General features: G+C 37.3%; 1 protein-coding gene across 1 annotated transcript in view; it reads left to right on the top strand.

Annotated features, from left to right (window-relative positions):
- Nucleotides 1-10,092, top strand: part of LOC121482136 (translation initiation factor IF-2-like) — a 325,404-nt gene extending 315,312 nt beyond the window's left edge. Inside the window, exon 6 of the mRNA XM_041739977.1 lies at nucleotides 9,612-10,092. The gene's annotated coding sequence lies outside the window, so the exon portion shown is untranslated. The remainder of the gene's footprint in view (nucleotides 1-9,611) is intronic.
- The last annotated feature ends 17,568 nt before the right edge of the window (nucleotides 10,093-27,660 follow it).

Below are 27,660 nucleotides of genomic sequence, written 5' to 3'. Positions count from 1 at the left end.
TTGCCTGTCAATATATGTGATAAATTGGCTACTATGTTCTCAGTATGTCCACATAATCAGATGACATGAGTTGAAGGTAGAGATTTCAGAAAAAAGAAATGTTTTCATAATGAAAATTTATTAAATAAGTCAGAGTAAATATATGAACAAATGTACTATCACCAATACTTAACTCTATGGCCTAATCAATAGTTAGAACATAGCATGTAAGTGAGGGAAGTAAAGCTCAGCTAAGGCTAATGCAGGTGATATTCCTCTCACACTGTCCATTCAACTTTGTGCCACAAATCTTCTTGGATTGCTAAGACTGTGAGCTGAGACATATATAAGAAAGTTCTTTACAAACAATCAAATTGGTATAGTGGTAACTTGTCATTAATTATGCTTTGGCTCTGTAACATGTCTGCCATGGTGTCTTGCAATGAATATTCAGAATGGTACACTTTATAGTAACTTTAAAGAACTTCTAAAACTTGGCCATAATCTTGACCATTGTAGCATCACCTCTGCATGTGATTTTGATAATAGAATTTATCAGCATCCTATTAAGAATGTAAATGCCTTGTTAAGTAACTCTATTAGATGAGCCTTCCTCATGTGGAAACTCTTAAAGGCTATTTTAAATAACAAAGAAGATCAGCCACCTGGACTTGATGACTTTATTGCTTTAAAAGAACAGACTGTGCTCCTTTCAAAGTCATCAGAACGGTGGAAAACCCTGCCTGTCTTACAAATACTTCTTAATGAGTTCACAAGTTCTTTTTTTTTGTTGTTGTTTTTGCCTCTCTTTTTCTCCTAATTAGTACAAAACTGCACAACTCAATATTTCATCACCCAAATCTTTTTTCAAGACACTTTGGTTCTTTGCTTAAAATTGAAGGGACCTATATTCCTAGTCTGTTTGCTCTAAAACAAAAGAAATTTATGGTTTATAAACAAAAGAAATTAATTTATCAGTTTTAAAGGCTAGGATGTTTAAGATCAAGGCACTGGAACAGATTCGGTGTCTGGTGAAAGGCCACTTTCTAATTCATAGAGGGTGCCTTTTTCTTTGCGGTCCATACATGGTGTAAGGAATACAGAGAGCTTTCTGGGATCCCTTTTTTAAAAGCACCAAGCCCATTCATAAGTGCTCCTCCCTCATTATCATATCACCTCCTAAAGTCCCCCCCTCTCCCCCTTAACACCATTACTTCAGGGGTTAGGATTTCAATTTATGAATTGTGTGGGACACAAATATTCAGACCATAGTACTGCCTGAAAAAACAACAAAAACCTAGGACAAATTAAAATTAGAACATCAAACAGTGTGTGTGGAGATACCTATCAGAAAGTTGATTGAATCTATATGTGGACTCAAATCTTGTCAAATGAATCATCTTCACTTTTCTTTATCAGCATCTACTTAAAATATTTTACCTTCCCAGTTACTCCCCACCACAGACACAGACAAACACAGGTGGAAATGAAGGCTTAGAAGACTCACTATTAGACTTAATTCTTATTCATTCTCAACAGAAGTTGTTGCATAGAGAGATAAACAATTTCCAGAAGAGAAAGATGTTTTATTATGACTGATATAAAAATCAATGATAAAAGATAGGAGGGGGAAAAACAAAACCTCATATACCTGACCACTGGCTTTTATTCTTTTCAGTGAGGTGGTAGGAGGGAATACAGATTCTGGCAAAGGAAGTGAAGAACTTGAAAATATCAATATGAATGAAAATATCATAACCTTTTCAGGTGACTGGCCATGAACATGAATTATAATATGTCTGTCTATATTAGCAGTGAAAGAAAGCAGAAGGTCCAAGTTCTTCCTAGCTAAACAGAAAACAAATAGTCATGTACTGTGTTTTAATATTTATAAACAAAAACCAGAACAATCAAAGAGATACTATTACTCACTAATTTCAAGTTACAGTCATTTTCTAATTAGATTTGTATGTAGACAATAAGCTCCAACAATGCTGAATCTTTGGCTGTCTTCTGCATTTTATGTGTTTGAATAACATGGAAAAATCCTTTTATTTCACTGGCTTGGAAGAATAAGGCTAATGATACCATAGTTCTTTGTGGCATCAAGAATTTTATAATTCAAGTCAGTGAGGTTACAGAGAGCACAAGTGGCTTATTAGTACATTCAAAACCATGTAATAAGAACCCAGTTTCTCCCAAAAATCTTCTAAGCAAGCAAAGTCTCTGGTGCCATGGCAGGAACATGGTATGTAGAGACACGGATCATGTTGGGAGATGATAAGCATAGAATTTGGGGTCAGAAGTGTTTGGTTTAAATAGAATTCCAGATACTGGCGTGGTAACTGCAACCTGGAACAAGCCTTCTGACCTTTTGACATGCTTCTTTAGCTGAAGCCTGGGCATCAGTATACCTGTCGTGCCTTCCCAGAGTAATTATATAGGGATCAAATAAGATAACATGTAAAACTGTCATATTTTATAAAGTGTGATACAAACATAATGCATTTTTTTTCTTTCTTGGATAAAACTGAAAAAAAAAAAAACGATTCATTATAGGATCATCTGAAAACTTTCTAACCTAATCTATATTAATTACTATGGAAAAGCACATTTTATTTCCTTTCATTAAATATTTTCTTTATAGCAGTGCTCTTTTTTTTTAATAAATTAATTTTTATTGGTGTTCAATTTACCAACATACAGAAAAACACCCAGTGCTCATCCCGTCAAGTGTCCCCTTCAGTGACCGTCACCCATTCCCCCCCACCCCCCGCCCTCCTCCCCTTCCACCACCCCTAGTTCGTTTCCCAGAGTTAGGAGTCTTTATGTTCTGTCTCCCTTCCTGATATTTCCCACACATTTCTTCTCCCTTCTCTTATATTCCCTTTCACTATTATTCATATTCCCCAAATGAATGAGAACATACACTGTTTGTCCTTCTCCGATTGACTTACTTCACTCAGCATAATACCCTCCAGTTCCATCCACGTCGAAGCAAATGGTGGGTATTTGTCGTTTCTAATGGCTGAGTAATATTCCATTGTATACATAGACCACATCTTCTTTATCCATTCATCTTTCAATGGACCCCAAAGACTCAGATGCAATGAAACGCCGGGACACTTGCACCCGGATGTTTCTAGCAGCAATGTCCACAATAGCCAAACTGTGGAAAGAGCCTTGGTGTCTATAGCAGTGTTCTGAATAAACCCAATCTTATTTGATTTTGTCAGTTGCTGGAGAGAGATCTAGTTTTTAATGAAGGGATTTTAAAATTTCATCTTCACCCTTTTGGTTTTGGGGTGGCCAATTTTAAAGACAGTGGGACCAACTTTTAAAGAACAGAGAAAGATTGAGGTCAAATAGGAGGAATTATGTTGCACACAAGTAATAGGTATTTTGTCTTATATAATATACAATCAGTATTTCCACATGGCTTTCAAGAATCATGTTGCAAATATTTATCAAGAGACCATCTTTACTGTCTTTATTTACAGAGAATTATACCCCTGAGAAATATTAAATACCTAACAATCTTAGGTTGGGATTTTCATTATCTTTGTCTTGATGGCCTGAGCATATATGCCTAAAAATAAACAAATAAATAAATACATACATACATACATACATACATACAATTACAAATATCCATCTAGGAATTAGAATTAATAAAGTAATTTTGGGGTGCCTGGGTGGCTCAGTTGGTAAGCATATGACCTTGGCATAGATCATGATCAGGGTCCTGGGTGGGATCCTGCCCCACATCATATCAGGCTCTGCACTCAGCAGGGAGTCTGCTTGTCCCTCTGCCCCTCCCTGCCACTTGTGCTTTTGCTCTTTCTCTCAAATAAATAAGTAAAATCTTTAAAAACACAAATAAAAATAATTTCAATTCCACACATCCTAAGTTTTACAGTGACGATGACTGCACTTGTCTATTGCATAGATTCTAAGGGAAGAACCGGCAATAATGTGCAGATTCTTTGACAAGAAGGCCTAGATCTGTAATTATGTCAGACTGCTTAGCCGTGGACTGACACCCAAACAGCAGGTGCATGTAAGGCCCAACTGTGGCTCAATGTCAAGAACAAAATTGCAACAACCTGAGCCCCCATATCCAAGCATTGACTGATATACCATTTGGACACATGGCTCCAGATGGTTTCATAATCCCTTTCAAAGCTATACTGCCTTACATTGTAAATGCTTCCAGTTTAGATACAGTGTTTTTCTAAAGAATCTGCAAGGCTATATACATAATAAGAAATTAGTTTTCATGAACTACATTACCTTAAGTTATTAAGTTTGGGCTTCAGGTTCCTCATTGGAAGAATGGTTTATTGAGCTCTTTCTGTCTTATAAATGTATATGTATGTGAAGGTAGGAGATGTATATACTAAGTGATCTTAGTAAATTTGCTGCTGGAATTCCAGCCTCCTGACTCTAACCTGGCCTTTTCCATCAAGTGATGCTATCTGACATGGTATCACTTCACAGCTCTGAGAGCACACTACTATTTCATCAGATGGGCTACAGGCCCCAGCCAAAACATTCTCTCTCCAACAGTCATGCGGCTACCACTTTATTCCCAAACAGGACTGTTGTGAGACAATTTATATTCAAAGGCACATCATCCCAAATGGTAAATGGACTTCACCTCTCCTAGCTCCTCACTGTAGACTAGTACAGAAGCTCCTCTAAGTAGGGAGCTTTTTTGCTGTCTCTAGATCAGTGAGGAAGCAAGCAAAAGAGTTTATTCCCTCTTTTAGGTTTTGCAGAAAACCCATGATGCTCACATACCCACAGACATAATTCAGAGAGTCATTATTATATACAGTCATAATATGTCCTGAGGATATGAATATCATTAGCTGGTGCTCTCTTGCAGGGAGTTGCACTGAGGGTACACTGCCACGGCTGCCAGTGATATCTGAGACCTCCAAATTCCTTTTAGCTCTTACATTCAGGATTCTTAGGCAGTCCTGGGAATAACAGCAGAGGGAGCTCGCAAAACCACAGAAGTCTGCTTCTCCCTCTGCCTACCTCTCTGCCTCTCTCTGTGTGTCTATCATGAATAAATAAATAAAATCTTTAAAAAAAATTAAAAATAAAAATAAAATCTAAATTGAGGCCTGTATTGGCTCTCAGAGTATTAACAAAGTAGTTAGATACTTTATGAAACTTTACTTCACTATTATTACTATAAAATGTCAACCTGAGATGAGACCATGTATATAACGGAGAAACTTGAGTCATCACAGGAGTATTGCCCAAGGAAAACAGTAGGTCATGTATTCTTTGATTATAAAGTCTAAAAATCACACCTTTAGTAGGTATAAAGTTCCAATGCAGTATTCCATATCAGTCAAGATATATTTGGTAATTGTCAAATACAATTACTGCCTGTGCTTTATTCTTGTTGCATATGTGTGCACACATGCCTGTGTGTATATGCAGTTGCAGCTGAATTAGACCTGAATCTGTGGCACACTTCAACTTCTGACAGGTGCTCAGTAAAGCAGTCAGTCAGCACCGATGCAGCCATTCCCATGCGGTCTTGACCCCAGTAGTTTTAACACTTTGTCACAAGTATTATTTTATAAGTGTCACCACTGTTTGTGCTATTAAGAATTGGATACTTACATAAAAAATGGATCAAGTTAGATTTACGTGCTCTTGACATCTTGGGGAGACACATATATAACACTGGAAGAAACTCATTCTGTGCCATCCATGAAATAAAGAATATTTTTAAAGGGAATAGATGCAAAGACTTTGAGAAGCTTCAGAAAAAAAAAATGTTTTCGTGCATTCCAAGAGATATGTATTTTCTTCTATTACTTTTTGTTGATACCATTTTCATCAATAAAGGTATTTGTCTAGTTGCAAAAGATACAAAGAGAACCCTTTTTATATCATAGAACACCTTGATGTAGTTTCTCTGGCTTTGAATTATAATGTATGTCATCAGTAATGTAAGTTGTTATAATTTACTTCTGACATTAAGATGTTGCTTTAGGGCATATTGTTGCAAATGTATCCTATTCACTTTCTTGCCTTCTAAATGCCCTTCATGTTTCAGTAAAACAATCCAATCAAAACTAAAGACCAAAAACACTGTAAAACAAATCAAGCATATAAACAGTTCCTAAGCATTCCTGTTACATTTTAGCCCTTTAGCCAGAGGCTCTTAAATGTCTTAAGCTGTATGTAGTAGTTTAACTTGGCAAACTGACCACAGAAAATGTCATCGGTGCACACTCTTTTTAGTTAGATTCTTAAAGACTGTTCCCCTCAAAAGACCTGGAGGATACTGGAATTATTTGGAGGACCAGAAGCTGCTCCAGGTAGAACTCTCTTAGAGCATATCCAAGTTTAATAAACCATGTCCCTTCTCCTTGTGCCAGCTTGGGGCAGGAACTTTGAGTCTGTGACCTCATTCTGGAGCATTCAGTAAGCAAGAGCCCCACTGCATTTATCCACTAAGATGTACCCAGTAAGATAGGGATTACTTTGGAAGGATTTGGATGTTTGTGGTTGGTGGCAGAAGCATTAATTCAAAAGTTGTTAAGGAGTCTCCCTGCTGTGCAGTCTCTAGAATAAGGATTTTTATTATTGTTGCTAATAGTGATAAATTAAATTTCTGGAGCAGGATATGAATTCACTGTAGGAGAATATTGCCAGATGTTTATTGCAAAAATATCAGGCCACTAATGGCAGAAGTAGTGAGAAAAGTTATTTCTGTAGGGTTACTTTCCTTCCAGGGTCCAAAAGAAGGCTCTCAATATTAACAAACAGGATGATTTCATATTAATTCTTAAACACCCTATTCTCAGACAATTTAAAGAGAGAACATGTGTATATGTATGTATGAATAGTTTTTCACTTTACAAAATGACATCAGAGCCTGAGTCCTTTTAGGTAACATCTTTCCAAACTTCTGATTATTCCATGTATTTCATAATATGTATCAAGCAGCTGCTTAGTATGAAGCATAGTACTCTACTGGGTACTGGGGATATACCAGTGATTGGTATAGACATGGTCCCCGGCCTCATGGAGCTAGCATTCTACTTGGGGCAGGCAGACGATGTACAAGTAAAGAGATAAACAATACACTTTCGGATGGTGATAAACACTCAGAAGAAAATGAATAAGCTGGTGTAATTCACAGTGACTGCACTTAAATATTGTTGCTTTACATCATCAAGATTTAGATATATTATGTGAACTGAGATGCAAATAGCCAAAGAAATATGTTCAGAGTAAGTGCAAGGCACAGGGAGGGAACAACTTTGGCTTCAATGAGAAATAGAGGGGGAAAAGGTCATGATGTCCAGTGAACAAAAGGAAGATAATGCAACAGGTAGGCAGGGGCAGACAATGAAGAGACTTGTAGGCTGTGGGAAGAAGTGTGGATTGTGCTCTGAATGTAATAGGATGCCGTTGAAGATTTAAGTGAAATTAATAGCATCAACCACCATCTTGTGTACATTTTTTAAGAGTTACTCTGAATAGTCTTGGATGATGGTACAGGGTACAAAAGGGGAGGAAAGGAGACCAGGAGACTATGAGAATAAAGGAAAGATAGTAGTGGTATGGGCTAGGATGGTGGCAGTGGACAGAGAGAAGGGGCCAGATTTGAGTATATATTAGAAGTAGAATCCTTAGAAGTTGCTGATGGTTTGTTATCGACAGGATTATAAAATGGCCTCGAAGGTTCTCCCCCTAGTATACATGCCCTGTATAATCTCCTTGCCTTGAATGTGAACAGGACCTATGAATATGATGGGATAGTCAACTCCCATAATTACATCATGTTTCTTGAGATTTCCTTACAGCACACTGGAATGAAAATTTTCTGCTGGTTTTGAAGAAGTAAGCTGCCATGTTGTAAAAGGGCTATGTGACTAGGACCTGAGAATGGCCTCTAGGTCCTTAGAATGACCCTCATCTGATAGGGGACCTTAGTCCTAAACCACAAGTATGTGAATTCTACCAACAGCCTGATGAGCTTGGAAGATAACCCCATGCCTTGGATGAGACCACAGCCCAGCTGACACTTTGATCACTGCCTGCAAGATCTTGAGTGGCTAACCAGTGTCTGAACTCCTGATCAATGAAAAATGAAAGAAAATAAATTGTGTTGCTTTAAACTGTTAAGTTGGTGGTAAGTTGTTACATAGCAATAGAAAATTAATACATGATTTATAATGGACAGGTCAAAAGAAAGGTATAAAAGAAGAGGAAATTCAAGATTTTGGCTTGGTATCTACCATCCTTTATGAAGAGAACAGCTGACTCTGGGGCTAAGTCAGAGAAAGAACAAAAGGAGCAACAAATATTTTGTCATGCTAGAAGAGAAGGCAGTACTCAAAGAATAAGGAAAACGGGCATGGGGTCAGTCTGAAGGGGACTCCCACTGGCCAACTCTAAGACCACTTGAGCATCAAAATTAATTATAAAGTAATGATTTATAGCCCATTAAAGGAAATAGCAATTTATAGGTCCATAACATATAAATAAGTGAAGAGATAAATAAATTAGAGAGAAGGGAAAATTCTTCCTTAGAGCAGAATGCTAACTAAAAAATTTAGAAGGAATTTTAGGAATAGAAAACTCAGCATTTGATAGATATCATGGCCATGACTGATTGAAATGAAAGATGTGAAAGTATGCTAAGCCTGCTGGAGGGAGGCTTAATGGGAACAGAGCAGTCATGGTTCAAGCAGAGAAGCAGAGCCATCGAGAAATTATAAATATGTATATTTATGAAATATATATGACTATAGCCATATAATATAGATCTTGTATATCATTTAAAATATATATTTTATAATTATAATATTGTATATTTATATATTATAACATTTATATTACATACAACTTCTAATTATAGTAATTATAATAAATATTTATACTACATCTATGTCTCTATCTATCTCATATCCTTGAAGAAAGATTTGGCCATCTACAATTGTGGAAGCCAGTTTAAAAGGTAATGCAGGCTGCTGTCCCAGTGTGATGCTAGAGTTTTGTGTCCAAAGGGCAGACAGTAAGAGAGGGAAAAATGGATGTAAAGCAATTGAGGCACAAGGGAAGCCAGAATGAGCTGGAACACAAGCCCAAGGTGCAAACCATGAATATGGACTGAAACCTGAGTCAGGTGATGGTGTGTGTGTGTGTCCTGCAGAAGTCAGAATCCTTCCACCGGGCCAAAGCATCAGAGTAACTGAAAAGGGAAGCAGGGAAAAGTTGTAGTCCTGGCCTCTGCACACCAGTGAGAAAAGCCTAAAGGTAAGTGATGAGGCATGAGAGCACAGAATGGCTACAGCTTCACTTCTTCTCTCTAAATGAGCCACAAGAACCGTATATGGCCCAGCATACTCACAAACGTTCTGGAAAGTGCAGCTCAGTCTAGCCAAGTTGACGCACTACAAACCTTCCAGCTGGGAAATTTGTTTAGACATATCTTTCCTCAAAATATTTATCATTTGTAAAGGGAAAAGTGATTTTAAGGTAGAAAATGGTGGCAGATATCAATTTATGAAGGCTCATATCACCCCTTGTAGGAAGGATCTTCCTGAAGTCCTAAGAAGGATATAACTTCATTTCTTTGGTATTTCTAGCAATAATGCAGGACTCTTGTTTGCACCTGGGGAAACCCAGGCTGACTGACATCCTACAGAATGAAAGATCCATACTGTTTAAACACCAAGGACATAAAAGGCAGAGAAAGGTGACAGAACTGTTCCAGATTTAAAGTGACATCAGAACTAAATGAAAAGCATGACCCTAGATGTCCTCTTGGAGCAAAGGGAAAAGAGACCTGACTGAGATAGTTGGGAAAAATAAATGGATTTCATGTTTGGCCATAGTGATCAATCAATGTGGATTTCCTGTTTTGGATGGTTGTGTGGCAGTTTTGTTGGAGAATGTCCTGGTTTTGGTAAGCACATACTGCAGTATTTAAGGAGGAAGCAGCACCATAGCTACAAGCTGCCCATAAATTGGCCAGAAGAAAAAAAAAATAATGCTAATCGAATATACATTGTATGTATTCACAGGAGGAGAGATATGGAACAAATGTGGTAAAATATAAACAATTGGGGAAGCTAGCTAAAGGAGATTTGGGAGTTCTTTATACTGTTTTTGAAATTTTTTTCTTAGTTTAAAATTGCTTCTAATTATGTGTGTGTGTGTGAAATGAAAAACACAGTAAACACTGACCATGGATTTTCCAACTGTTGCTGTGATTTGGGAGCTGAGAAATGGAGAACGAATGTGGATATTTGACCTTGAGGAAGGGTTTTAAATGTTGGCCGATACAAAGAAGAAGTCAAACTCTCCCTCTTCGCCGATGACGTGATACTCTACATAGAAAACCCAAAAGCCTCCACCCCAAGATTGCTAGAACTCATACAGCAATTTGGCAGCGTGGCAGGATACAAAATCAATGCCCAGAAGTCAGTGGCATTTCTATACACTAACAATGAGACTGAAGAAAGAGAAATTAAGGAGTCAATCCCATTTACAATTGCACCCAAAAGCATAAGATACCTAGGAATAAACCTAACCAGAGAGGTAAAGGATCTATACCCTAAAAACTACAGAACACTTGTGAAAGAAATTGAGGAAGACACAAAGAGATGGAAAAATATTCCATGTTCATGTATTGGCAGAATTAATATTGTGAAAATGTCAATGTTACTCAAGGCAATTTACACGTTTAATGCAATCCCTATCAAAATACCATGGACTTTCTTCAGAGAGTCGGAACAAATTATTTTAAGATTTGTGTGGAATCAGAAAAGACCCCGAATAGCCAGGGGAATTTTAAAAAAGAAAACCATAGCTGGGGGCATCACAATGCCAGATTTCAGGTTGTACTACAAAGCTGTGGTCATCAAGACAGTGTGGTACTGGCACAAAAACAGACACATAGATCAATGGAACAGAATAGAGAATCCAGAAGTGGACCCTCAACTTTATGGTCAACTAATATTCGATAAAGGAGGAAGACTATCCATTGGAAGAAAGTATCTTCAATAAATGGTGCTGGGAAAATTGGACATCCACATGCAGAAGAATGAAACTAGACCACTCTCTTGCACCATACACAAAGATAAACTCAAAATGGATGAAAGATCTAAATGTGAGACAAGATTCCATCAAAATCCTAGAGGAGAACACAAGCAACACCCTTTTTGAACTCGGCCACAGTAACTTCTTGCAAGACACATCCACGAAGGCAAAAGAAACAAAAGCAAAAATGAACTATTGGGACTTCATCAAGATAAGAAGCTTTTGCACAGCAAAGGATACAGTCAACAAAACTCAAAGACAACCTACAGAATGGGAGAAGATATTTGCAAATGATGTATCAGATCAAGGGCTAGTTTCCAAGATCTATAAAGAACTTATTAAACTCAACAGCAAAGAAACAAACAATCCAATCATGAAATGGGCAAAAGACATGAACAGAAATCTCACAGAGGAAGACATAGACATGGCCAACACGCACATGAGAAAATGCTCTGCATCACTTGCCATCAGGGAAACACAAATCAAAACCACAATGAGATACCACCTCACACCAGTGAGAATGGGGAAAATTAACAAGGCAGGAAACCACAAATGTTGGAGAGGATGCGGAGAAAAGGGAACCCTCTTACACTGTTGGTGGGAATGTGAACTGGTGCAGCCACACTGGAAAACTGTGTGGAGGTTCCTCAAAGAGTTAAAAATAGACCTGCCCTACAACCCAGCAATTGCACTGCTGGGGATTTACCCCAAAGATGCAGATGCAATGAAACACCGGGACACCTGCACCCCGATGTTTCTAGCAGCAATATCCACAGTAGCCAAACTGTGTAAGGAGCCTCGGTGTCCATCGAAAGATGAATGGATAAAGAAGATGTGGTCTATGTATACAATGGAATATTTCTCAGCCATTAGAAACGACAAATACCCACCAGTTGCTTCAACGTGGATGGAACTGGAGGGTATTATGCTGAGTGAAGTAAGTCAATCAGAGAAGGACAAACATTATATGGTCTCATTCATTTGGGGAATATAAATATTGTGAAAGGGAATATAAGGGAAGAGAGAAGAAATGGGTAGGAAACATCAGAAAGGGAGACAGAACATAAAGACTCCTAACTCTGGGAAACGAACTAGGTAGAGGTGGTAGAAGGGGAGGCGGGTGGGGGGTGGGGGTGAATGGGTGACGGGCACTGAGGGGGGCACTTGATGGAATGAGCACTGGGTGTTAGTCTGTATGTTGGCAAATTGAACACCAATAAAAAATAAATTTATTATTAAAAAAAATGTTGGCCAATAGAATTTGTTTTGTATGTTCATGACAATGTTACAAGTAACTGAGAAGAACACAGAGAAAGTAATTTCAGGAGCAAAAGCACCAAAGAGATGATGTCCATGTGACAAGTAGATGGGATGGTCTTTGTGAGAAGCAAAGATGTTTGCTCTTTGCAACAGAAAGGAGGGGCCTTTCTGAGCCTGGGTGGCTCAGCGGTTTAGTGCTGCCTTCAGCCCAGGGCCTGATCCTGGAGTCCTGGGAGTCCCCCCACCCCGGTTGGGCTCCCTGCAGGGAGCCTGCTTCTCCTTCTGCCTGTGTCTCTGCCTCTCTCTCTCTCTCTCTCACTGCATGCCTCTCATGAATAAATAAAATCTTAAAAAAAAAAAAAAAAAGAAACAGAAAGGAAAAAGTGAATTTAAATCCATGTTCTAGCAGGATTTACTAAATATATAATACTTAAAAGCAGAAATGTACCCAGCCATGGATGATTAGTAATTATCCAGAAAAAAAGGTAAAGCAAAAATAAATTATGTTATAGGATTTCTTTTCCTTTAGTACCCACCGTTCTTAGTCACGCCGCTTCGAAGAATGAAGAGGTAGACCAGACGAATGAAGAGTCCTAGGCAGCAAAACAAAGTTTATTGAGTGATAATAAAGCAAAGTCCATTGGGAGTACAAAATTCCCAAAGAGGGAGGGGATGCGAGAGTTCCCATTGGAGTTTGTAGGTCTAGGGATTTTTATGGGTTTGTTGGCAGGCTGTTTTAGCCTGATTAACCTTCCATGCACCTGTCACCCAGTCAGGTTTTTATCTACCTATCCCGTGGGAAAGGGTGGAGGGCTCCTTCCAAGGTGGTGTAAAATCCTTTTAAGGGTGTTTTTCTCTTAGGACAGGGGCCCCTTGTTTCTGCCTGCCTTTCTTCCAACTATCCTTGGGTAAATTATTTTTTTTTAATGAAAGGAAGCCTATGCCAGCTCTGGGGAAGTTTATGTGATCCCACCTGGTCAAGTTACCCAAAGATTTGCTGATTTAGGCTCTGGCTCCACTCTGGAACTCTCAGCAAAGGTGAAAACTAATTTCCATTTGAAGCAGAAAAATCCTTTGGTTAGAGAGGGAATGTGTATGACTGTCTAGTGGAACAGATAATTGAGGAATTACACCAGTGTCTTTTATAAAAAAATTCTTCAGGCTTTATGGAGATCTGTCATTGAATCATAATCTTTTTCACAAATACTTTAAAATTTTAGCATTTTAAATCTGTACATTGGAATTAGTTACTTATTCATCCAAGCATAGTTGTCATATTTTGTATAAATCTACAAAATTATCCTTCTAGAGTATTGATGAATGTGCCAATGTTCTTCCCTGCTGTGTACATTTTTCTCTGTTTATGTTTCAGCTTAAATACATATAATTATTCTCTGTTTTATAAATAGTCTGTTTCTAGACTCTTTGCTAAGAAAGGAAATTGTATCTTTTTGAAATGTGTACACAATGCTACCTCCACTGGCCTTGTGAATTGCACACTGGTGCTACCAGGGGGCTCTAATTTAAACCAGGGGTTTACATCTCAGCTCTACTACTTATTACTTTCTTACTTTCTTGACCTTGGAAAATATTTTTTTTTCTCTATCTTGAATTTCCTGAAATGTAAAATACAGGAGGAGTTATGTTGTGCTCCATTTGAGTGTACTCCTTTTATAATTCAACCTTTCCCTGGGGTTACACTAAGTATTTTAATTCTTCTCCTGGGATTTTACTATGTAATTAGTTTAAATCATGTGTATTAAGGTCATTGAGACTTAATACTAAGACCGAAACAAACAAACTCTTTAGGAAAGCAGAGACTCTTTAGAATTATCCATCCAACCCACATTTACCTCTAGGGGTTTTCTCGTTGTTTTTTTATGTTATTTAGTAAATAGTTAAGGGCTAATTTTAGAACCTCATCCTGCATAAAGTGGTCCTGCCCTGCGGAGCCTACATCATTGTGATGTTGTACAGATTAAATGAGGGCAGGAACACGTTGCACCCTCGTGAGGTTTCTGGCACATAGAGTGTTGTTAGTAAATGTTAAAGTCATCATTATTGTTGGTGGTGGTTATTCCAGATGCTCTCTTTTACTAAAAATCATGCTGTTCTCCAGAATCTAGACTAATAATATACTTCCCTTGAATAACCAAGTTTGGAAAATGGTTTTATACCAAAAGGTATAAAAAAGCATTCCTTGAATAACCTTCACAAGGACACAAGGACTCCCAAGCTAGGAAATGTCCCTATCAACAGCAAAACCCAAGTCTTCTAATTTCCTTTCTAGTCCTTCCTACTAATCGTTTTAGTAGAGATACTCCATTGTGTTCCCACACTGCTTCCAATTTCGTCTTTAAAACAGCTTCTCATTACCCTAGCTCAATTGGGGGATAATCTATCACATCGCTTAGGTCACCACACAAAATATCACTCAGGCGAGAATTCATTTGTTTCTTACTCTTCTGATTCCATTCTCTTATTAACAAAGATAGATATTCATTTCCTGTCCTTACCATTTCTTTCTATAGAGAAGTTAGAAATCCCAATTTTTGTTGTCCTTTTCCAGTGTTAAACCCAGTTTCATTTTTACTTTGCTAAGGTTTTCTAATTTAATGAGTAAGTATGTTTGCTTTTAGCCTATTGATCTGATTAGCTTGAGCCTCTGCATTTCTAGAGAGGACCTAGGAACTTTGTAGTTTATGAAAGTCTATGTTTTCACCAGTTTAGAGAAATCTTTCACTACATCCAATATGGACAAAGGCATTTGTCTATATTAGAAATCACTACATAGATTTATGTTATTATGACTTCTGCATTAGTCATGAGAGGACCTCCAGGTCCTTTCGGCCACGCAGAAATGACTGCCTCCATACAAAAGCGGTCTAAACACAAATGATTATCAATGTCCAGGAGTTTAAACCCTATTAGGGACCATGCTAATGATGGATAATTTAAGTACAATGAAACCTAACACTGTTCTCCATTTAAAACCATTTGGCCAACTTCTTAAAACTTAAAATTGAGAATCCTTAAAATGACCCGGAAGGTACAGGCTTTTAACACAAATAAGTAGAAGACAGATTTGTAAAATTACCTTCCTTATGATCCTATCATAGTGTGTCAAATTATTAGATAAATGGAATGGGAGGGTTTCAGAAATATTTCAGTACTTACTACCATTCTTCTACTTTTGTTTGCTCTTCATCACCTCCTGCCATGTGACACTAATTAGCAATTTGGGATTGCTGTGTCTTCATATTTTCAAATACCTGAACTACAATTGGTCATTCTGAAGTTGGAAGGGATTTGAAAAGTTCTAGTGGAAACTTTCTGACTGGGAGCGATGCCTTTAATCTTTGGGGATTGAGAGAAGGAGGGACAAGGTACATCTTATGTTGAGAGTAGCCATTGGACCGTGGATGATTTATGTTTTCAAGGAGAAAGGTGTCAAGAACTGATTGTTTTCTCCTCAGCCTGTCTTGGGATCTTCATGTTTGAATTGAACACACGTAAGAGATGGGATATTGTGTGAACCCAAATTACAGGATGGTTTATGTGAAACCAGAAGACCTCAGGTTTGCATTCAGCAGCCTTTCAGACCACTAGTGTGGAGCAGAAAAATATTTTTTTTTTCCTTCTAGGTTCCTTGGCTGGCACAATAATTAAATTGCCATAAGGTAGATTAATAGGAGAGAAAAAAAATTTAATTTTGTATGTATAGAAGCCTCATAAAAATAGACTCAAAGAAGTAATGAAAGCAGGAAGCTTTTATACCTTTTAGGTAGAGAAACCATAAATTTATAAAGAATTGACAAGACCCAGGGGTTTAGGCTTAGGGTAATGAATTAGTGAAGAAACAACGTTCGTTTATACAGCCTTCCAGCCACTAAATTCCCTATTGCTGGTGATAAAAATGGTTTCTACCTTCCTCGGACAGGGAGGGTACCCTTCACATGGAGATTTATCTCTTGTTTTCAGGGGAAACAAGGCACGTCACAGTGTCCTTTTTTGCATTGGACAAAATGCAAAAAGTATTTCTTAAGTACTTTTAATTCAAAATAATCATCTTGCCAAAGTGGCAGATTTGGGGGTGACATATTCTCCCCCCTTCACTACAAAGCTTTTTGGTCTGGAATTTCTATAAATGACTGGCAATCACCAAAGCCAAATGAATCCCCAATTTACATATATGTTGAAACTGAGTAGTTTCTTTCTAGATCTTTCTGGTTGCAAAAGTCTGGAAGAATTTGCTGAAGCAGGACCTTACTCACATTTTTGGTGCCTCTACTTCACTGATTTCCTGCACCATATTTAATCTGCCTTCTTTTAACCTGTTGGTCAATTTAGAAACTTGGTATTTCTTCATCAATGTATCTATATTTGTTTATCATATTTGTGAATTTATTGTGCTTATGTTATATGCTAGGGGCTATGGAAACACGGAAGATATAGCAATGAACAATAACCTACCTCTGCAGTCAAACAACTAACAGGTTAGTAAAGATGACATACTAGTAAACCAGCAATTATATCTCAGTATTGTATGAGCCACAGCAAACAAAATGTTGAGAGGCAAGGTAGCACAAAAGAAACAGTAATTCAACTCTAGTTTGGGACAGGAAGGTTTCTCAGAGACGTGGTCTAATCAAGATCTAAAAGCTTGGTAGGTGTTTTAAGGAGAATGGAGATAAGAGCCCAAGTGTCTGCAAAACCCACAAGATTATTTCATACTTATTTCTCCCTTCCACTCATGTTTATTGGTTAAATTGAATTACCATTTAATTCATTTATATTGGGAGATTTGTAAATAGGGCTGATCTGCTCACCATTTAATAAGAGATTTTTGAAATTGAAAATGAATCAAGAGAAGAAAAATGGAAATCAATTTAGATGCCAGATATTAGAGCTTACTCCTGGGCCATTAGCTTCAGATCTGTGATTTTTAGGTTCCATTTCTTACAGCAGCTTAGGCTCCAGAGGGGTTTGAAATGATCAAATTGGCTTCAAGAAGACACTCAAGAGGTTCATCACCATGAAGCATCATACCATGGTTACCTATTCCCGGCTCTTCCTTTCTGTTCCTTAATGACAGGGCGGAAAGCCCTGACTCCTTCCACTGGGAGCAGTTTCCCTGGGCAAATTCCTCAAACTCTGTAGGCATCATTTCCTCTAGTCATAATATGGAAAAACATACACCTACTTACTGGAACACTTATATTAATTCTCAAAAACAGAGCAATGCACATAGTAAGTGCTCAATTTATGTAATTAGTTTTACATGATTACAATTTATGTAATTACTATTATCATTATTAATACTAGTTGTATTATATAGAAAGTGATCTCAACTCACTTCAGCAGTCTAAAGAAAAGTTCTCTCAATTTTTTTTGATTGTACACACTGGCTGTTAAAAAAAAAAAAAAGTAAAATTCGGGATGCCTGGGTGGCTAAGTCACTTAAACACAACACTCTTAGTTTCAGCTCAGTCATGATCTCATGGGTCCTGGGACTGAGCCCTACATAGGGCTTCTCACTTACCCAGGAGTCTGCTTGAAGATTCTCTCTCCCTCTGCCCCTCTCTGCAAATTATGTGTGCTTTCTCACTTTCTCTAAAATAAATAAATCTTTTTAAAAAGTAAAATTTCAGGACATCTGGGTGGCTCAGCAGTTGAGCACCTGCCTTCCGCCCAGGGTGTGATCCTAGAGTTCTGGGATCGAGTCCCTCATCAGGCTCCCTGCATGGAGCCTTCTTCTCTTTCCGCCTATGTCTCTGCCTCTCTCTCTCTACTTCTCTCATGAATAAATAAATTAAATCTTTCAAAAAAAATTTAAAAAAGTAAAATTTAACATACATATGAAACTCATATACATATTACATCTATTTTTATACTAACATACTAATTAATATACTAATATCTATTTTTATGCTAATATACTAATACTACTGTACTAATATATTTTTTAAGTTAAAAAATACGCTAAAATCATGGCACCGAGGTGGCTCAGTTGGTTAAGCATCCAACTCTTGATTTTGACTCAGATCATGGTATTGGGGTCCTGGGATCAAGATTCGAGTCAAGCTCCATGTTCAGCAAGGAATCTGCTTAGATTATCTTTTTCCCTCACCCTTTGCTCCTCCCCCTCAAATAAATAAATAAATGAATCACACATACACACACACACACACACACACACACACTACAATTATACTGAAATTACATTGAAATGTATCAGATTGAAAAATAAAAGTGAAAATTCTAATTTCTTTTCCTCCACATTTTCTTCTTGATACCCAATAAAGGGGTCTTAATTCACTTGTAATCTCTTGTCTCAGAGCATCCATACTCAACAAATAGTTGCTAGTTATTTAAAAATCACTCTATATTGCACAATCAATGGGCTATAAATATGTTGAAATGTATAAAAGATACAGTGAAAAATGATCTCTTTCAGAAGGCTGTTGGTATTTAAGTCTCATTGGATGTGGTAGGTTAAGCCAAGTTATAGGGTAGCTTTCCTTGGACTAGATTTTGATTCTTTTAATCAAATAAGTGGGAATTTTAGTAAACCAAATAGCAGAGGACACCAGACACTTGCCTTGAGGTTCATAGGCTCTCTTCTCTCTATGTGAATGTCCAAAGGATATCTGTATTTTACGACACTGCTCTCATTTCTCTGCCTGGTGATGGTCAAGTTCAATTTACCTGGAGCATGCTGGGCACCAGAACTGGCAAGAGTCTTTGGTATTTGGATTCTTGATGATGACACAGTGGTTGTCTCTGCTAAGTTTCTCCAGGTTCCTATGGGCTACTGTTGTTGTAAATCTTTTTATTTTGACTCTGTGACAAGGTTGTAGCCTAGGTATAAATGGTCGTAAAAACTCAAGAGGCTTAAAAAAAAAAAAAAAAACCTCAGAAGACTTTAGACCATGTAAAAAAGCCAATATAATCTTCCTTTATGTTATTTGGAAATGAAAGGGCACATGTAGAAGATGTTCATGTGTAATTCATTCTTCTTGGAACAGCTGTGAACATATCTTAAAGGAAACGCCCAGTGACCTTTATTGTCACACTTTCCTCACCAATATGTTGCAATATACCGTCCTAAGAAGGAAAAAAGATTGCTAGAGGGAAGGTAGCAAGATGCTCAAGTTCCATCTGAAAAGTTTCCTCAGGATCCCTGAAACATACCACAGAGTGAGGGATTAGACCTTTCTACCTTGTGTGGTAGGTGATATGTATTTCTGTCCATCAGAGACAGATGTGACTTCTCATGATTTCAATTATCTTGAGGTTAAAAAAAAAAGAAAAATGATCAGGACAAGAGAGGATAAGAATTACACAGCCATCACTAATTCATAGCAAACATCAACTCCTGCTGGATGGGAATAGCACAGATGCCCTGCTCTGCCTGTAGAGCCAGTTGTTTGGTTAGTCAACATGGCAGCTCTCTAGGGAAATCTTTATCCATTATTCATACTTTTGAGTTTGCCCTCTGAGGGGATCATCTCTGGTGTTCACATTCAGGCTGAATCCCTTTCCAGGGGATACACAGCATGTATACTCTGTGTGTCTCCTTCTCAGTCTGAGGGTGCAAGATAAGGATAAATGAGTATAACCAGAAGGTGGCTACTTTATCATCCCACCTCCAAATCTACTCACTTATATGCGTCTGTACCCAATTTTCTGCCTGTGCTCCCTGAGTATGGATAAACAGCCTTATGTGGGCCTGAGGCATTTCTTCTAGGTTTGTTCTGCATCTCATTTCCTCCTGTCATATCAGGTGTAGGAGCCACTTTTGTTTTGCCCTCCCTACTCTACATCATGATGTTCTCTTTCTATCCATGAGTTACTCCCTAAAGGGCACGATATGCTCTCGTGTCACCTCTTTAGTGAGTATATTATTTTTTCACTCTCCTTACTAACTAAACTTCTTGAATTTGTTCTGTGTAGTTGTTTTTTCTATTTCCTTGCATCATTTCTGTTCCTGACTCCTCCAAGAACACACTTGTTCTGAGTGTCATCAGTGACAGGCAGATGGCCAGGCCAATAGTTCCTTTTCTCACTTGACTCGTCATCTCTCACTTGCTTCCACTGCAGCTTTGGATACTGTTCACCATATACTTTTTCTTAAAAAACTTTCTTCTTGGGTTTCTTTGTATTCCATGGTTTTCTAAATGGGAGAGTGCTCTTAGGCTCCTTCTTAAGTCGGTTCTCCTCTCCATCTACCCACTCTCTCCCTAGATGACCTCAGCAAGTCTCATTGCTTTACATGCAAACTATTTGGAAATAATTCATAAATATGTATGTCAAATCTGATCCCTCTTGGAATTCCAAATAGGCATATTCCACTGTCTGCTTACCATTATCACTTAGGTATCTTTTTTTTTCAAAGGTTTTATTTATTTATTCATGCGAGACACAGAGAAAAAGCAGACACATACACAGAGGAAGAAGCAGGCTCCTTGGAGGGAGCCTGATGCAGGACTCTATCCTGGAACTCCGGAATCATGGAGTGAGCTGAAGGTAGACGCTCAACCACTGAGCCACCCAGGTGTCCCATCACTTAGATAGCTTTTGGGCATCTCAAATTTAGTACAGACATCATGTACTAGTGCAGACACATTGTCTCAACATTTTCATCTAAACCAGTTTCTCTTGAGCTTTCCGCTCTCAGTAAAGAGCATCACCCATAATCCAGCTTATATGATTTATCTGTATTCTGTTGTTCATACTCAAGATCTAATTCATTTTCAAGTTCTGTAAATTCTACCTTTAAAATATATCCCAAATAGGTCTAGTCACCATGTTCTTTCATTTGTACAGCAATAGCTTCCCAAGTAGTCTCTCTAATGCAACACATGTCCTTCCCATTCATTCTCCACATATTAGTTGAAATAATCTCCTAAAAAGGTCTGTTAGACCATGTTCCTATTATCTGCATCATGCTCCAAACCCTCTGAAGACTTTACAACATGCTTAGAGTCAAATCGAAACTCTTCACCCTGTATAAAATGTCCTAAATTACGGTCTGACTCCTGCCCATCATACTGATCTCATCTCTTATTATTTTCTTTTTACCATTTGCCTGTTCCTTTGTTTCTTATTCCCACCTTAGGGCTATTGCACTAACCATTCTTTCTCAACTTAAAAATCATCTTCTCGGAGAAGTCTTCCCTGATATTTGGCCTAAGGATCACTTCTCAGTCACTTCAGGCTTTTTTTTTTTTTTTTTAAATCTGTATCACTCTTATCTCCATCTACATTTTTTTCTTGTTAATTTTTTGGTCTTATTCCAATTCTAGAATGCAAGCTGTGTGAAAGCAGGGATTTTCACGTATCTATTATTGTTATCTATAGAGCCTGGAAAAATTCTGGAACATATACAACAAATATTCTTTGCTTGTAACACTTTTGGTCTTCAAAGCCAACAGCAGCAGTTTGAATCCTTCTTATGTTGCCATCTCTGTGGTTCTTTTCTTTCTTTCTTCTTTCTTTCTTTCTTTCTTTCTTTCTTTCTTTCTTTCTTTCTTTCTTTCTTTCTTTCTTTCTTTCTTTCCTTCTTTCTTTCTTTTTCTTTCTTTCTTTCTTTCTTTCTTTCTTTCTTTCTTTTCTTTTCTTTTTTTTCAAAGATTTTATTTATTCATGAGAGACATAGAAAGAGAGATACAGAGACATAGGCAGAGGGAGAAGCAGGCTCCAGGTACCCCAGGATCATGCCCTGAGCCGAAGGGAGATGCGCAAGCCACCTAGGTGTCCCCCCTCTGGCTCTTTTCTATCATCATATCTCTCTCTCTGATGAACTATAGCCAGGAAGGATCCTCTGTGGTTAAATTGGGCCTCCTTGCATAATCCAGAGTATTATCCCCATCTCAAGGTTGCTATTTGCCATGTAAGGTAGTATATTCACAGCTTCCAAAGGATTAGGCTTTGAATATCTTTACAATTATTTAGCCTACTATACCTCTTAAGACTCATAGGTTTCCATCTCCCAGCTTCTGAACTTCTTCCAGAAACTCAAGTACATGTATGGGGATCCTAATCTTGTACAAATCCAGATGGCTTTAGGGCCCAAGAGTATGTACCTGTAGGTATCCTGCCTCAATGCCTGTAAATGAATGTGTTGAGAAAGGTGGGTGGGCTGACACAGAACAAGCATAGTGATTAAAATGATCATTTGAAATGTTATTCCGCTTTTATCATTTTAAAAATATAATATTTAGAAAAATCAGCTGCTACCTTTATATGAGGTGGCTTTTTATATCTAATTCTCAAAGCAACCTGGTAATTATGAAGATGAGCGCTGCACAATGAAATTTAATTTCACCAGGATAATAACAAGAGAATTTTTTTTTTTTATTTTCAAGGAAGATTGGAAATTACTCCTTCCCATCTTCCTTTGCGACTTCTAGGCTATGCTCTCATAATGGATTTTTATCTGTTTTATAAGTAATTTCCTTAATATTTCAATGGTCACAGATAGTGAGGATTGCATGTCTCTTCAGGAAACATATATTTTATCAGTGCTGTCACAGTCTAGAGTCTCAGAGCTTGTAGACTGATGTTTTTGCCCATTTTTGCTATCAGACACATAGCATAGAAATAAATGTGTTTGTCTATTTGAGACTTTAATGAAATTGAAAAGATAGTAACATTTTTCAATGTCAATAAGCTCATTTTCTTGTTTAGATGCTAATGTTGGTTTTTCCTGAGGATTCTATCCTCTAATTGTAAGTTATGACTTTTTTTCCTAGGTCCAAATGCTTCCTGAAAATGACTTGAATTATGCTGGGTGGTTTTCAGACCCAGAGAGGACTAGATATTTTTATTTGCCTAAAACCTATGATATGGGCAAAGAGATCAGAGTGGAAGGGTAATTGTAGTGCTTGAACTTTGCTAAAAAGTGTTTACCATGATTCTGAGGGCGTAGGCACCCAGCATTGTGCTAGATGCTGAGCAGACTCTTTCCGTGTCTATACTTGTTTGCTGGTGCTATCTTTATTCCCAATTTACTGATGAGAAAGTGAACTCAGAGGCAATAACTTGCATAGGTTTTTACAATAATTATGTTAGGTATTTGACTCCAAAGCTTTACCAGCTTTTACTGCCACTGGATCTTCACAACTACTACCTTTACTCATCCTTCTAGTGAACCCTGGATCAAGTATGAAGGAGGGAAAGCTGTTCTGTCTTTTACTCTCTTCCATCTCTGTTTGTTTCCATCAATTTTAATTCTATGGTCTGGTAATTCCACAACACTTTCACTAGGCTAAGACTAGTTTCTGTTCCCAACTCCAGAGTGTCAAGGGTTTCTTTAAAAAAAAAAAAAATCATGATACCAGATCTTGGTTAATTCATACTCTTTTGGGGCCCTTTGCCATTCATTAATAATAATATTAATATTCTTAATTTATCAATATTATTAACAATATGTTTTCTTTCATTTCTTCACTTATTCATTCACTCACTTACTCACATACTCAATCCCAAGCCTTTTATAATCTGGCCTCTACACCCACCAATTTGCTAAAACTACTTTCTCAAAAAGTCTTCACAAACCTCTAATATCCAAATATGAATATTCTTTCTTACTCAGATCCTCACGTTCTTTGCCACACTGACACTGATGAACAGCACCTCTTTCTTAAAATTAAGTCTTCTCCTTGATTGATGAATAAGAATTACTCTAATTCTCTTACTTTGCCCTTAACACTATTTGTTCACTTCCTTTAAGATTTTTTTTAACATCACCTCTAAATCCTCATCACCAACTGTATAAACCACCACCATATTTTGTGCTCTCAATGGCATCACCCTTCACTGATTTGCCCAAGTCATGTTTCCCTCTCCTTTAACCCAGAAGTGCTGTTCAGCCAATACTACCCCACGAATATTTCTCAGTTCTCTTTAAAATCCCTCAATGATTTCTCCTTGTTCTCAAATTAAATTCCAAATCCCATAACATGACTTATGATCTGGACCTATTTACCTTTCCCACTGTCTCTTAAGAGAAATCACCCTCTACCTGGACTTATCATCTTTCTCTTGTCCTTGAGAATTTTAAACATTCCATTCGCTTTACCAGGGATATTTTTCTTACTCTTGACTTGGGTAATTCTTATTCCTCCTTGAGTTGTTCAGTTTAGGTGTTACTTTCTCTGTAAAATCTTTCTGGTCCTCTCCCTAATTTGTCCCATACACTTCCAAATTATAACCCTTAACACCATATATTAGAATTGCCTCTTTGCTTCTTTATATTTCTAACCAGATAATAACCTCTCTGAGGGAAGTGATTTTGTTATTTTCATTTACCATCATGTTCACAGTGCTCAACAAATATTTGTTAAATCTATGAACCCATTGCCTATTTCTATTTCATAAATGTAGGAGTTACCAGAGTCCTATCCTTGTTTTCATGCATAACTGAATCTTAGAAACTAATGATATCATCTGAGCTTTCTCTCTCTTTATAGTTAGTGTGTTGCTCAAAGCCCCAGACATACTTTTTTTACATACTTAGCCTCCTCAACCCATTTGTCCCTACAGACTTATCTTCTTCTTCGTACTCCATCCAGTCTCATGTCCTGTCATGCACTAAATGACCATATCTTCTAATTTCTGAGTTTTTGAGCATGTTATTGCCTCTGCCTACAATGATATGAATAATCTCTACTCATACCTTCATCTCTGATAAAACTTCCTTGAGTTGTCAAGACAAGTTTCAGTCTCCCTTCTAAGTCATCCTGTAATATATGCTTATCCATATCAGAAACAGATCACATTGTATTTTAATTACCTTGTCAAGTTTCCTCATGTCTATTTTCTATACTATCTTTCTCCAATATGTAGCACAGTGACTGGCACATTATAAATGTTACATATGTAATATATGTATTTAAATATATTTATATATATAAGTATAATATATTTATATATAAATATTACATATATATTTGACTAATATACAAAATTAATTTTTATATTTGAGGACTTTAATGTCAATATTCATAAATAAACTCAGAAACTTTCACTCAGCTTTTGCCATAATAATGCTGCTTAATATACCATACCAAAACTAAGTGTCTTAAAATATCAAGATCTTATCTTTCCTTTATGAGTTTGTAGGGCGCCTTCAGCTCAATTTGATTAAGCTGGACTCCAGGCTCTAGGCTGTAGGATCGCAAGAAGGTTCTGATGTGCACCACATAGTTTTCACCCTCTTTGGACCAGTAGTCACCTGGCCATTTTCTTCTCTTAATGAGTATCAGGAGTCCCAAAGCCAAGCCAAACCCTACAATATATTTAAGGCCTCTGTTTGTGTCACCTACTAACTTTCCAAACCCAATATCAACAAGGCAAGGAAATTTACTCTTCATGCAGTGGGAGTAGCAGGGCAATTAATATTTGCCAAACAGTAATCTAAACTATCACAAATCCTGCTAAAGAACACTGGCAAGAATAGATATTGAGCTTTCTCTACTGTAAAAATCAGTAAAAAACAAGATTAAATATCCCCAATATAATAATGCTCTTGGCATTGTTTCTGCTTCTCAATTTCCAGTTGGTTCACTGGGGATTTTTTTGGCAAACTAGGAAAGTGGTGAAAATAAAAAGATTCTCTCAGACACACAAAACCTTAAAAAAGTAAAATAAAATAAACACGTTGCCTGGGTCTTCAAATAATTTTATTATGATCTGAAGTAACATCATATATCTCCAACATTCTTTGTAGACATGTATTTGATCTGCCCAGTCAGAATATAAAAATGAGATCGAAATCAGTACAAGTTAGGATTAGAAAATATCGAACTTGAACATGAAGCCAAAAATCTAAATCCATTTCTCCTCACAGGCTCTCCTTTGTATATATCTGTCACCTTTGTGTAGCTGAATTTGTTTTTGTTCTTTTTCTGTGATGGGAGTGAGTGGTGGTAGGGATGGTTTTAAATAGCTTGAGAAATACTATCATTGCACATGCCATTCTAGGTAACTTTTGATACAGAAGGTATCTGAATATTATGGTAATCATGAGATATCCATTAACAATAAAGAAATTACTCTCTTTGTCCAATGCTTATCAGTGTATAGAGATGAAGTAAATATTTTTAAAAACTGTATTTAGAAAAGATGACGACTTTTTAAAAAGATTTTATTTATTTGAGAGAGAGAGGGAGCACGTGTGCATGAGCAGGGGAGGGGTAGGGGAGAAACAGACTCTCCTCTGAGCAGGTAGCCAGGTGTGGGATTTGGACGTGATCCTGGTATTCTGGAATTCTGGAATCATGACCTGAGCTGAAGGCAGATGCTTGCTTAACCGACTGAGCCCCCTAGGTGCCCTAGAAAGGGAGTTGATTTTTAACCATGCTGTTATACAAGAAAAGCGTCCACATAACATACTCATTTTTAGAATAGGAATCTGTACTCTCTAAGAAAACCTTTTCAGAACATCAGCTAGTCAGTTGCATATCATGAAGTGCTGTTCTAGACCAAGATAAATCTATCACATCAGAAGATCAATTCTGCCAAAGCAGCATTGGAATTAAAAAGAGCTTAATTACTTGAGTGATTAGAATCAGACATGTTAAAATACAATGAGATACCAAGGGTAAGCAAAGATATGGAAGAACTGGAGCTTCCATAAGTGGCTGGTGTGAAGATAAATTAGGTACAACTACCTTTGAAAAAAAATTGACAGTACCAGCTAAAGTTTTTGTTTTTGTTTTTTAAAGATGTTATTTATTTATTTGAGAAACACAAAGAGAGTGAACAAGAGAACACGAGCAGGGTGAGGAGCAGAGGGAGAAGCAGACTCCCACTGAGCAGGGAGCCTGATATGGGACTTGATCCTGGAACTCCTGGATCATGACCTTTAGCTAAAGGCAGACGCTAAACCAATCGAGCCACCCAGGCACCCCCAGCTAAAGTTAAATATAAACACACCCTGTGACTCAGTTATTAAAACTCCAGATTATAGAACAAAAATAAGTGCTCACAATTACTCAAAACCATGTACAAAAACCTTTATAGCAACATAAGTCATACTATCCCCACACTGACAGCAATTTATATATAAATTTAGAGGACGGGTTAATCATGATATAGTCATAAAATGGAATGCTATGACAACACAACAATAAAAAACAAGCTAAAAGTAAATAAAATTTAAAAAATAAACTAAAGTCACATGCAATAACACTGACATATGTCAGCAATATAACATAAAATAAAAAAAACAAAACGCAGAAGAATGCATACTGCATGATTTTATGGATGTAACATTGGAAAGCAGATCTTTTTTTTTTTTTTAATTTTATTTATTTATGATAGGCA

This window comes from Vulpes lagopus, chromosome 24, assembly GCF_018345385.1.
Source record: "Vulpes lagopus strain Blue_001 chromosome 24, ASM1834538v1, whole genome shotgun sequence".
NCBI classification, from domain to species: Eukaryota; Metazoa; Chordata; class Mammalia; order Carnivora; family Canidae; genus Vulpes; species Vulpes lagopus.
Note: the sequence above shows the minus strand (reverse complement) of the source record. Positions and strands in the feature narration are given on the sequence as shown.